At 43.6% G+C, this 13,963-nt stretch overlaps 1 long non-coding RNA gene across 1 annotated transcript; it reads left to right on the top strand.

Annotated features, from left to right (window-relative positions):
* Window positions 1–3,854: 3,854 nt before the first annotated feature.
* LOC125752570 (uncharacterized) lies at window positions 3,855–12,600 on the top strand. Its single transcript, XR_007402459.1, has 3 exons — window positions 3,855–4,790; window positions 7,550–7,607; window positions 11,798–12,600. It is a non-coding gene; the product is annotated as an uncharacterized LOC125752570 (long non-coding RNA).
* The last annotated feature ends 1,363 nt before the right edge of the window (window positions 12,601–13,963 follow it).

The raw sequence follows: 13,963 nt of genomic DNA, 5'->3' as shown, positions 1-13,963 counted from the left end.
TGGGCTTGAAACGTACTATGCAATCAGTATAATACATACCCAGGAGTAACGCTTTGTTTTATTAATCTTGTCTCCCTATGTAAGGTATGCTAGTCCAGTCAATAATGATTAGATTTCCATTCCTCTGATCAAATTTGAGAAAGTAATAAGCAAATGAGGGATCATTTCAGCCTTAAGGAAAATGGCCATGTAATAGGTCAGCTTGGTTTTGAAAAATAAGAGAAGGGAGTAGGAAAACATAGTATAAAAGTTCTGAGCCCTAGGTACAAACTGAGTGTGCTGGAATTGGGTATTGCTTCCAACCCGGTGGACAGCCTCCTAAGATTCGACCCTACAATCTCCATTTCAGGAAAGAAAAGGGTCTGGACCCTGTGCATAATCCCATTGCCTATAAGCCACATCCATCGTAGGGAATAATTTCTGAATTATTGGTCCTTTGGTGGTGGTGTATCCATGTAGTTGTTGTGGGAGGAAGGGGATGTAGGTACCATTTATTTCTATCCATAACTAATAAGCTGTAAGCACCTGGACACTGAGTACTTGTGGTAAACCGAGTAATGGCCTCCTAAAGATGTCTGCATCCCAGTTCCCAGAACTGTGAAGGCTACATTCTATGGCCAAAAGGACTTTGTAGATGTGAACAAGTTTATGATCTTGAAATGGGGAGATTATCCTGGTTTATACAGGTGTAATCGCAAGAGAAACAGGAGGACTCAGTGTCAGAAAGAGGGTGACATGATCAAGAAACCAGAGAGAGATGATGTGATGTGGGACCATGAGTCCAAAAATGAGGGCAGCCTTGAGAAACTAGAAAAGGCAAGGAGTGGATTCTCCCCTGGAGACTCCAAAGGAAAGAGCCCTGCCAACACCTTGATTTTAGCTCAGTGAGACTCATTTCAGGCTTCTGACCTCCAGAACAAGAAGATAACGAAGTTGTGTTGTTTTAAACCACTTAGTTTGTGGTAATGTGTTACAGGGCAGCAGGAGGAAACTCATACAATACTTGATTTAGTCAGAATCTGCAGGTGGATTAGAAGTTCAACAGGTTGACACTAAGTTTCTTAAGCCACTCCAGAATTTTTTTTAAGATTTTATTTATTTATTCATAGAGACAGAGAGGGAGAGGCAGAGACACAGGCAGAGGGAGAAGCAGGCATCATACAGAGAGCCTGACGTGGGACTCAATGCAGGGTCTCCAGGATCACTCCCTGGGCTGCAAGGCGGCGCTAAACCGCTGTGCCACCGGGGCTGCCCAAGCCACTCCAGAATTAATTTTGCAATAGAAGTTACAGATTTAAAAATCATGACACAAAATAGTGACCTCAGAGGACTTTTTAAAGTCATGTTCAGGAAATGAACCAGTCCTCTGCAATGTCTGTTGGAGCGTGGTTTCTCAGCACACTGATTGGTAAGTGGTCCCTTTCAGGCCTTTGTAGGCCACCTACAAATTTTAACAAAATTAAATTCCTGGCCTATTAATTGGGAGTGTGGACAAAACACATAAGGCCTTATTGACACCAAGTGAGTGCCCTCCCATCCTTGGTATCCCTGGGCACCCCATTCGGGGCATTCTTCCTCAAACAGCTGTGCTACTAATGCCTTCACATCTCTCCATTTCCTCTTGTTCCTATAGGGAGCAAGAGTGGAGATGGGTTGGGTGTCTCCCCATTTTCTGGACAAGACAGGCAGCTTGAGCCCTACACTGGAGACCCCCTTCCACAGTACTCCTCTCTCAGCTTCAATCCATCAGAACTAGGTTGGCTTCTCCCTTAAAATTCTGGTGACTTTTTAAATAAAGTAAGAAGTTTTTCCCTAATTGGCTTAACCAACTCTTACTTAGAGAAATAATGATTGACAATATGTAAAATTAAAAGTATATCTAGTCCCACCCCAGATCAATTAAATCAGCACCTTTGGGACTGAGGTTAAGCACCTGCATTTTTAAGATTTTCCCGGATGATCATAGGATGGAGAACCACTGGTTCAAGCCGTGAAGAGCCCATTCTTGGCCAAATTTTAACACTAGTATTATGGGATGAATTGTGTGCCCTAAGATTCATTTGTTGATGTCCTAACCCCCAGTACCTCAAAATGTGACTGTTTTTGGAAACAGGATCTTTCCAGAGGTCACTAAGATGAAATGAGGCTGGGGCACCTGGGTGGCTCAATCCCTTAAGCATCTGCCTTTGGCTCAGGATCATCTCAGGGTCCTGGGATCAAGCCCCACATTGGGCTCTCTGCTCAGCAGGGAGTCTGCTTCTCCCTAATCCCCTCCCCACTGCTCATGCTGTCTCTTGCTATCTTTCAAATAAATAAATAAAACCTTGCTGCACCTGCATGGCTCAGCGGTTGAGTGTCTGCCTTCAGCCCAGGGTGTGATCCCGAGGTCCTGGGATCAAGTCCCACATCGGGTTCCCGGTATGGAGCCTGCTTCTCCCTCTACCTGTGTCTCTGCCTCTCTTTTTCTCTATGTCTCTCATGAATAAATGAATAAAATCTTTAAAAATAAATAAAACCTTAAATAAAGGTTAAATGAACTTATTAGGGTGAGTCCAAATCAATCCAATGATGCCCTTATAAAAAGAAGAGGTTCAGACACACACACAGAAAAGACCATGTGAACACAGGAAAGAAGATGGTCATCTATAAGCTAAGGAGAGAGGGAAGGGTCTCAAAAGAAAACAACCCTGCTGATCCTAGACTTCTAGCCTCCAGAACTGCAAGAAAATAAATTCTGTGGTTTAAGCTTCTCAGTCTGTGGTACTTTGTTATGGCAGCCTGAGGAACCTAATACAATCAGTATAAAAAAAAATTATCACAAATCCATTGCACATTTTCATTCTAGGAACACTCATTTTCTGAACCCTGAACATTAGCATGGGCTGTACTTCTCTTTATTCAAGGGGATAAAAAATCATAATAGCTTTCATCATAAGAAAATATACCCAGATAAATTGCTTTTACTTGCAAATAACAGAAGACTCAATTATCGATGGCTTAAAAAATAAGGATATTTAATTATCTCATATGCCCAGAAGTCTGGAGGTGGTCAGGTGGGACCGGGTGGAGGAGGGGTGGTTGCTGCTGAAGCTCACCTAGTTTGAAAGCCCAATTCCTTCCTATTGCTGCATTTCACTGTATTTAGTGCTTTTCTTTTTCCTTGTGAAGCTGAATGTGGCTGTCCACATTCACACCAGGAAAAAGGTGAAAGGGCAGCATCAACGAACTATAAAGTCACCCTCTTCTTATAGAGAAATAAAAGCTTTCTAGATGCCTCCCAACAGACTTCGGTTTCTAGGTCACATGACCTCCTACAGCCATAGGGGAGGCCAAAAGTGGAATATTTCACAAATGGGAAAAGGATGTTCATGACTGAGAACCAGTGGTTCTCAATCCTAACCAGAATCATCCGGGGAAATTTAAAAAATAAAGATACCTGGACTTCATTCCCAAAGGTTCTGATTACATGTATATGCATGTGTGTATATATAATAATATAATATATATATTATTATACATATTAGTATATATAATATGGATTATATATACTATTATACATATATATCTTCACATACAATAATATATAGTATAAATATATATTTAGTCTATATTTTAAATTTAAATATATATGTTAGCTGTACAGGTGGGGATTCCACTGTGCAGTCAGGTTGAGAACCCCTGGTGTAGACCGCTTATGGTTCATACCATGATACCACCTGAAACAAAGTTGGGACTCAGCAGGCAAGACAGCTTGAAGAATAATAGGGTAGGGACTGACATCTTGGGGCAGACACAGCTAGAAATTATTTGCTCATAAAGCAGGGAAGATGCAGCTGGATTTGGGCACATGTGGACACAAGCTTAAAATGATCAGCCTCCTTGACTCTCTCCCTCCTCCACCTCCATTCCCTCTCTCTACCCCTCCATCTCTCCTCCCCTACTCCATTTATTTCCTCCCTTCATCTCCTCTCCCTCCATCTCTAGCACATCTTTACAGCCCAGGCTAGAGAATTATAAGCAGGATCATTCCCTCCAGAACCAAAAGAAATTCTCCAATCATTAGTTGAATGCTTCCAGTGACAGAAAGCTCACTGCCTTACACAGTTACTGCGTAAGACAGTGCTCGAGTTAAGCTCTGCACTAGGCCACCTGCCCAGAGTAGTGAGTGGGGGCTGGGGTGTGTCAGGCAGTGGCTGGCTCGGAAGAAGCCCATTGTTTTCTTTTTTTTTTTTTTTTTGCCCATTGTTTTCTAATTCACATGACAATGCCCTAGGGGTTAACAGGGCCCTGGTTTTAGGGAGGCTACCCTCCCCACTGTCACATGATTAGGACTATTATGAAGTTCTCTTACAATGGGACAAAATCTCCCTCCTCCAAGATTCCACTTGGTGGTCCATTTAATGGTTTGGAGCTGCTGAGAACACATTTGCTCCCTCCTCTGCAGTCCCCACAGCATCTCTTCTCAGTCTCTCAGCTTTGCCTCCCCCGTCCCCCGGCTGTCCTGCTTCAGCATGACTCAGACTCCCCACAGCATTCCCCCTTCCCTCAAAGATACACTGTGGAGTGGATGGTGGCCACTGTAGCCTGAGCATTGTAAATGGGAGAGTCTGCCTAGAGATGGGGCGGCTTTATCTTCCTTGATGCGGAGAGAGAGGATGTGGAAAACAAAAGCCTCCAATCCCAGAAATCACCTTGCTGTGGCCAGGAAGGAGACAGACATGGATAGGAACAAGATGCCTTTGATGGGGGAGGGAAAAGTGAGAGGTGGAAGCACCATGAGACCAAGCAAGGTACACTAGCTCCTATAAATATCTGATTTTTTTTTTTTTTAAAGGGAAGTAAAAGAAAAAGAAAAAACTGAGTTGGAGATGGGAAGTGAGGTAAAGTCCCTAACGTCCTGGGGGCACTTGGTATGATTGTTGTTTCATGTATATCTGGCTGGCCCGGTGGCCTGTGAGATCCTGGAAGCCACAGGCCCGGTCTTGGCTATTCTAGGCCCACTAGCTCTCCTTGTGTCTCAGTGGTTCTGGGAGACCTGAAGCTTGTATAATTTGGGGAGGGCCCTTTAAGAAAAAGAATATAACATTTATGAATGGAAAATTAAGTACAAAAGTAAATATTTAAAATGGGGAGGAAATCATAAATCAAAATTTAAAAAAAATCTCAAAATCCAGAAATATCACATTATATTTATACTAACTGCCTGAGATAACCACTATAAATCTTGTATTTCCTACATTTTCTCTTTGATTACCTTCTCCTATGACAACAATTTTTGTTGTAATTGTCTAGTATGATTGGTCAAAATTGGGTCTTTGTTTTCTAGTACTCACAACAGTTTACTTTAGCTTCCCAACCACTCATTGGTTTTGTTTGATAAATTTTTCAGATGCTTTTCCTGGGAAACCTTTATCAAGTTTCTTGTATGAGCTGCCATAAGAATTCAAGGCATTTTGCATTGCCTTATGCAGTACTAATCCTGCACACTGTCTGAATTGACAAGACTCACTCACTGATCTGTTGCCAATGTCTTTTGTCTTAGAGGCCCCGTATCTTTGGGTCACTGCATTGGCTTAATTAGCACTATGGGCAGTAGCAGTATTCCTGGAAGCCATTCCTATGCCAGAGGTGGCCAGTAATAACTGAATTTTACGTGGGAAGTAACCACAAATCACATAAACATAATCTGCTAAGCCCAACTTCAACTTGACCTTTAGGTGGCTGCCCAAGATGCCTATGGCTGCTGTGTGCAAAGACTAGTGAGGTGGAGGGAAAACTCGAGTGGAAAGAGATCCGGGTTTTAGAAGACTGCCATTCAAATCTCTCTTGCACGATTTGCAAAAACATGTGACCAGGTGGACTCAGCACCAGGGGAAGGGCTGGTGCAAGTCAGGGGCCCTGGAGCCTCCTGAACCCACAAGAAAGCTGTCCTATATTGGGCACTCAGTGAATGAATACACATGAAAGGGAGGGAAAGGAAGAGGAGTGAGCAGGAACCATAGCACTCTTGCCTGAAAAGAAGGAGCTTCCTGATACTGCTGGTTGTTGGTGAAGTCTCATCAGTACCCCAGCCTGACCTCAGCCGGAAAATTCGCTTTGCTCGTCCACTGGGACTTCTGGCCTCCCGGGTGGGCCGCCTGTGTTCCTCCCTCCTCCTCTTCACCCCTAGCTGTCCTAGCCACACAAAGGGCTACATTCTCATCACTGAGGCAGGAAGTTTGCCAATCCCCAAGCCTCCCTGTGTGCCTCTTTGATTTGCAACATTTAAAGGGCATGAAGGGAGGCATTCAGAGGCAGGCTTTTAAATCTGAAGTTACCCTAGCGTGAGTCCCAGCTGAAACATCCTCGCTGGCAGTAACTGCTCAGCACAGCTGGGCGGATGGCAGCATTTGCCCTATAAAATATTTGATACTTTGCCAATAAACTATAAAGAGGAAAAGAAAGCCCCTGTCTCGTTGGAAGTCACAGGGCAGCTTTGGAATGTGCTGACCCAAGCAAAATGTGCTGCTTGTTCCACAGCCTAGTTAACAGTGGTTCGGCCTCGGACTCCAGCTCCGGCTCAGCGGAGCCACTGGGATTTCAGGGCCTGCCCCAGGCCCTTCCTTCCCCCTGGGGCTGGGTGGTTAAGGGAGTCCTCGGGGTCCACTGAAGCTGTCCAGCCGCCGATGTCTCGCTGCTTGCTCTGGACTCCACCTCTTTGTGGCTTTGTCGCTGCTGCTACTAGCCTGAGAAGGACTGCATGTCTGCCCCCACTACTGTCCCTCTTCAGAGCCATTTCTGCCCTTGTACCCTGTGTCTCTGCTCTCCCTCCAACACGGAAGGACTCTCTCCAGCCAGGGAAAACATCCCCTCAGTCACACTTCAGAGTCCAGCAACCGACTGAGAACAGTTATTTAATTTATAAAGCTTACCAAAGGTACATGCCCTTTCTGATTTTCACATCCATTCTTGATGAGCGTCGTTCATGTTTTTCAGGGCCAAGGAGAAACACAGTTGAATGCTAGCTAGCATCCAGTAGCCAGTGCAACACATGATTCCTCCTTGCCAACCCCCACACCTACAAAAATTTCAAGACAGGAGTCATAGGCCTCCTACTTTAGGATGACTTCCTTGGAAAGCTGTGGATCCTCCTTGAGGCTATCCTGTGAGATCCAGTTTACCTCAGTGTCAAGCTCCTTTCTCTCTCTCTCTCTCTCTCTCTCTCTCTTTCTCTTTCTCCCTGAGAGGCCTAGGAGATCTTCTACAAAAAAGGCATTCCTGGAAGTTCTGCTCCTCCGGGGTTGCTCATTTTGGGTTTCCCTAGAACCTTCAGACAATTATTTGAGTAGTTTATTGAGGTGATGATCTCATAAACACCAGAGAAAGAAGGAGGTCAAATAAAAGGCGTGTTATGAAGCAAATTGCTATTGTGGAAGACTGGAGTTTAATCCCACTCAGAGCCAGTGTGGAATATACACCTTAGAGTTATCCCCGCCCACCTGAGATCTGTATCTGTCCATTCCCATCAGCCATTGGTTGAGTGTTAATTCCAGTCTGTGTTTCCATGTAGGTAGAGTGGGCTCCAGCAGCTGGAGACAGTGGAGAATAACAGGTGCTGGCAGTTGGAAGTGAGCACAGACATGGTGTGTATGAGCTAATAGGGGTGGGACCTCGGCATGGGAGGCCGCAGTTCCTAAAGTGGACAACTGGAACCTTCTCACAAGCCAAAAAGCAATCCACAACCAAGGAAAAGCAGTTTGCATTGTCTTCAGAGTGTGATGATAGTCTATAGGGAGCCCTGAGTAATCTGTGCAGTAAGAAACAGTTGAGAATACAGGAACTGGACCAGTCCTCCATCCCCAGGCTACAACTGGGCACCAATAAGAGGAAGGCAGGGAGCTGGGGTTCAGGACAGAATTCTTAGTTCAAAAGAGAATTGGGGTCAGAAGGAAGGGGAATGGAGGCATAAATCTGCATCACTCTATGAAGATAATATCACCCTGTAGGTGTTTCAGAAATATGTGGGTCTTTTAAATAGCTGTCACAACAATTGAGGGGGGAGTGCTCCTGACACTTGGTGGGAAATATTCAGAAATGCCAGGTAGTCATACACAAGCAAGAAGCGTCCAGCCTCCCCAAATCCCATCCCTTCACATAACTTAATGGGTGAAGAGTGTATTTATAAATACTGGAGTCTATAGCCTGATTTCATTTCACACATAAACTCGAAGTCTTCGCATGATTTAAATACAAGGCAGTTCTTCCAGAATAATGCCATTTTTAAAAAAATAAAAAAGGAGGCTACATTTTATTTTGTACAGAACTATCCTAAAGGTTGTATGTAAAGGAAAAAAACAGACAAATGGAAAAAGAGTTGTACATGAGTTTAGAAAAGCATATCACTCTCAGCTAGTGGGTAGTGTTTGCATCATTAGTTCAACATACCTGACTGAGCCAGCTTGCATTTGTAGTTCTCCCATTCAGGTAATTTTATAAAGAGATGAAAGCACGTGCTGCTTCATTACATCATTTTATGTACCAGCATATTTACATATGGAAATGCAGATCATTCTATGATACATTACTCTTTTATTTCTCCTTCATCTTACAGATAGAATTACGTAGGTATTTTTGAAAGTTGTGCACTTAGGCAAGTTATATTTTCTGTGAATTCCGTATAGGAAAGAAAGTGTTACAAAATATGTGTAATGAAAAAGGAGCATTGGATCTGGTAGGGCTGAGACTCCCGGCTGGCTCTAAACTTACCAGGAAGGGTAAGTGTGGTGAGGGGAGGAACACCTGCTGCCCTCCTGACAGCCTCCTTCACCCTGCCTTGTGTTCACTGCTTCTGGAATTTGCCTTCAGATTTTGTATATGCTTTTAAAAGGCCATGAATAAATCTGATAACTTCCAGACGAGAGTAGCTAAGGTGTCAATGAATCTGAAAAACTAACCCCCACCCCCCAACCCAAAAAAGAGAGCGAGGGATTAGAGGTATTTACCTTGAAAATAAACTTCAGGTGTGAGCAAAGGTGGACCCAGGGACCTAAGTCCTCTCATTGAATTTCTAAAGGGTTGACATGAAGCGAAGATGTTCCAGCGGGAGAGAGGGGAAAGCAGGCACCAGTGGTCATATAACTGGAATGAACACTTCCAGAATGTTAGGGTGCAAATATGGTCACTTTTTTTTCCCATTAAAATGAATTAAAAAATTCTCCTTTCCTTCAGCTCTTAAATGAGTTATTTTCTGGAAGTCCAGTGTTTCTTTTCTGAGACTTCCTTTGTTCCTCTGTCTACGGATCAAATCCAAACCCGGCCTGTTAGGCTTTCGGGGTGAAGCGGGAATCCCTCCTCTGCGGTTGCACCTTGCTCCCACATGGTGGCACTGCTGGAGACAGCCGGCAGCGAGGTGGCTGCAGTGATTGCCGTGGATCTTTGAGGAAGGATAACCCGAGCCTCAGGGATCCCCATACTTTGGCTCTGAAGTCTTCAGTTCTCAGCATTTGCTGTTTCAGCTTAAACACCCGGCCACTTTTCAAGGCACGAGCCAGCCCCATTTGCACTGGTGCTGGTGTCTGACTTTTCAGACCCAAACCCCACTCCTTCCCGCTCCTCCTATTCACCTTGGGTGTAGGGCAGCTTTTCCTCTTGAATTCTCAAAACACAGAGTCTCATTCTCCCCATTTCTCAGACCATTTGCTTCCCTTTCTACGGATCCCACCTCCTCTCTATTCCTGTGTGGTCAGTTCCTCTTACTGCACAACTATGGTTACATAAAAATTATAACCCTGGCAAAACATCTTCCCTGGCAGGCACCTACCAAAGAGGGGGGGCAGATTTAACATAAGAAAGAACTTTTAAAATCCAGAGTCCTGTAAGGCCTGATGACAGTGAGCCTCTCATCTCCAGAAATACTTATAAGAGGCTATTTGTATAGCCCTCAGAGCAATATCCAACAGGTGTGCAGAACAGAAACACCTGCTATCGTGATGTGGCTTAGGACAAAGCTTGCCTCTATTAACTGTCAAATCCCCCAATCCTTCAAATGTGCCTACTATCACAGTTTTCCTTCTTTTGTCGAAACTAATGAGTCACGATTCGAGTAATGTTTTTCTGTGACTCTAAAACCATTTTGCTTAATGAGGTACTAAGTCTTTATAATTAGGCCCAGAAGGAAACGAGGACGTGGCCCTTAAGAGCAATAATTATTTCAGTTATTTATGGTAATAAAAAATTGAAAATAGGAATTCTTCCTCAGAATGCGACTATTTATTCTTTTACATATTGCCTAACAGGCAATTACCCTATTAAGGCAGCGTTTTGTTGCTAAAGACATTAATTGAAATGTAAATTAAATGTAAATCAGCTAATTAAATTGATATGTAATGAACTTGTCAGGCGGGCCTCTCTGATCAGATGCATTCCACTAATAAACAAGCACTGCAGCCGGCCCAACACACAGCTGGGGCAAAGGGCGCCTGAGCTGTTCCCCAGCAGACGTGATGAAGAAGGGAGGGTCTACATTACCCAAATCTCCAGGAAGAAAGGACAACAGTTCAATCAGGCCCTCAGAAACCTTTTCCTCACAAGATTTTCCTTAGGATACTCTCGGGGCCTCTTTTTCAGATGCAAAAGCCAGAAAATTCAACTCAAACTGAGCCAGGTGAATGGAGTGCCCAGGAGCAGGATGAGTTCGAGTGGCTCCTTCAGGGCTGGAGCTCCATTTCCCTCTGATTCTCTCTGCTGTGTCCTCCTCTCTACGTTGGCTTCACCTTTAGGTTGATATTTTCGTGGGTTACATACTTATCACATGTGGAGGGGGTGGGAGGCAGGCTGTTGTCTCTACAGTCACTGATGGGAAATATCGAGGCTTGTGCCAATTACCCCAGGACAGCTTTGCAGCTGGTGTGCGCTGGTACCAGTTACAGTAGTGAAACACTTGCATATGTTGGGGAGGAAAAATTTCTCTCTAGCCTTCAAGAGTCTTCTGGCTGGTCTAAGAATTAAATGAACTAAATGGATATGAAACAGAACTTCAAAAACATGTATACCTCCTGTATACATGGGGGAGACTCATGAAAACTGAGCAACCCTGCAAAATGTCTAAAGACAAAAGAAGATGTTAGGGGGTGGGGAGTCAGTTAGGAGAGGTTACCGGGAGAAGCACAATAAACAAGAGTTTAAGTCCCTGCCTTCTCCATTGGTAATAGGTTTTAGAGATTTAGTCCTCATCCTCCTCCTGGTACAGTGAGGGAGACGCCCTTACAAATAGATTTCCCTTATGTACCTAAATGTCCCTTACAAAAAGGTAAGCTTCTTGGTTTTCAGAACTTCTCCTGTGTTCACAGTTTCCCAAAAATTACTAGCTTAAAAAATAATCAATATGCTAAAGAGATGCAACTTGGCTGGCAAAATTTGCTTCTCTGCATATGCACTTGGTAAATAGGTATTTCCCCAATACTGCTTCCCCTGTAAACAATTCTCTCTCCCTGGTCTCTGCACCACCCCCCACCACCCAACTCTGGGGGAAGGTGTTCCTCCCCTCCCCTCACTTCTCTGTGATCCAGGAAGGAAAGGATTAGTGCCTAGTGTAAGAAGGGGCCTTTAGAACACTGTTCCATGCCATGGCTGCCACCTATTCTGATCAGTTTGGGTCCTTGATATGCTGGTTGTTAAATATTTTGAAAAATGTCCCCATTTTGGATCACTTCCAATCCAATCTCTGTGATTAGGGCAACTCCATTTACTGATTAGCTCTATCCCTGAGTTTAACTGCACCCTTTGTGACAATGAAACGAATTTTTCGTTTTCTTTCTAGACTCTACAGCAGTGGTTCTCAAACTTGAACATGCAGGATCTCCTGGACATCTTGTTAAAATGCAGATTGCTGAGCCCCATTCCCAGAGTTTCTGATTCAGGAATTGGTCCTGAGACATTACAATCTTATCAATTTCTCAGATAAAGCTAATGCAGCAGGAATGAGCACCACACCATGAGAACAAATGCTGTAGATCTTTGGCAACCTTGGGAGAATTGAGAGCATAGCCATTCAAATAATTTACTGTGTGTGTAGTTCAAATGAGGAACCTGCTTGAGAAAAGCTGCTCTAGGTTAGGGGTCAGCAAACTATGGACCACAGACCAAGTCAGCCCTACCACATGATTTTGTAGAAAAGTTGTTTTGGAACACAGCCACGTTTATTTGCGGATGGATTGTCTATGGCTGCTTTCACGCTACACTGATGGAGTTGAGTAATTGGGCCAGAGATCTTATGGCTTGCAAAGCCTAAAATATTTACTAACTGGCTCTCAGAAATTTGTCCATCCTAATGGATTAATCGATAATCGCTTCTAGAATTGAAAGTAGGGGTAAATCATTCATTAGCCTGGCTGCTACACATCCGAAAACAAGTGAAATGAATGGAAAGAGAACAAACCATGTCTAGCATAATCCTCATCTGTTAAATGGGTATGATAATCCTTGCTGTAAAGAAAGTTTATTATTTTTTGATCGAAAGATCATGTTTATGTAAATATTAGCAGAAGCAAACAAACAGGTTTATTTAGCACCAAGGATATGGATATGAAACACAGCATTCTTAGTTCGGTTCCCTTGGTTGTCTGAGAGACCCATTCACCAAGAGACCACACTCTCAGCTCTAACTGCAAATCAATAGAGTCCCTCAAGGTGTAAGCAGAAAGAATTAGGGGTCCCCAGGAAAAGAAAGACAAGATATAGATTTCTTGACAGAAGAGCGGTCGTTTTAGGCACCCCCACCCCCACCCCATATTTTCCATGATCTGTGCCTTACTGGCTCTGCTTGCCTAAGCACACTTCAGGCACAACTTCCTAGGAGGTATCAGAATTAACAAAGAAATGCAAAAACTTCAGTGGTTAAGGGCTTTAAGGAAACAAAGGGAATGCAAAAACTAATGGTCTCTACTAGATCAGGAAATAGCCTAATTGTATGAGACACAACAAATCAATCAGTGGTAAAACTCCCAGTACTGTTTCAAAAATAAGCAAGGCCCTGCATTCCTTACCCCACATGATGGGCCCAAGATCCCATCCAGGTTTACTGGCTCTCAGAGCATGCCCATGGCTCTTTCCCTCATCCTATGTTACCTCTACCTCATTGTAATGCTAAAATCTCCACCTAAGAAGGACCACGAGTCTCATTAACATAACATACGACGTATATAAAGGCATGTTTCCTTAAGGCACATGCGTAACCTTATGGACACCTCTACAGGCAATGACCAAATTCTCTTTTCTGAATATGTATCCTATACCCTAAGTAAAAAGAACCCACTCACCCCTGCTTGAGGAGTCAGGGCTCTCTCTCTCTCTCTTTCTCTCTCTCTCTCTGTCTCTATGAATAGATAAATAAATAATCTTAAAAAAAAAAAAAGAACATAACCAGCATCCCAGGAACAGCTTCAATACCTCCCACCCTGGAATCCTTGCATCCAATGTTCTCCTCTTCTTAGAGGTAACCACTATCCTGGCTTTCGTGAACTACTATCTCACATTTTTTTATACTTTTACCACCTATGTATACCTGACTAAATTATTTAATTTAGTTTTCCCGGTTTTTTTTTTTTTTTTTTTTTTTTTTTTTATGATAGTCACACACACACAGAGAGAGGCAGAGACATAGGCAGAGGGAGAAGCAGGCTCCATGCACCAGGAGCCCGTCGTGGGATTCGATCCCGGGTCTCCAGGATCACGCCCTGGGCCAAAGGCAGGCGCCAAACCGCTGCGCCACCCAGGGATCCCAGTTTTCCCTGTTTTGTAACTTCATGTAACTATAATCACACATTAGGTAATTTTTTGTGACTTACTGTTTTCAGTTGGCAATACATTAAGTTTATCCATATCTTGTGAATAGCAACATTATCATTGTTGAATAGCATTTCACCATGCAGAGATGCCACATTTGAGAAATCCATTATACAGTTGGTGAACATTTGTACTTTGTTCC

The sequence above is a fragment of the Canis lupus genome, chromosome 15 (genome assembly GCF_003254725.2).
Source record: "Canis lupus dingo isolate Sandy chromosome 15, ASM325472v2, whole genome shotgun sequence".
NCBI lineage: Eukaryota > Metazoa > Chordata > Mammalia > Carnivora > Canidae > Canis > Canis lupus.
This window is presented reverse-complemented; position numbering and strand designations above follow the sequence as displayed.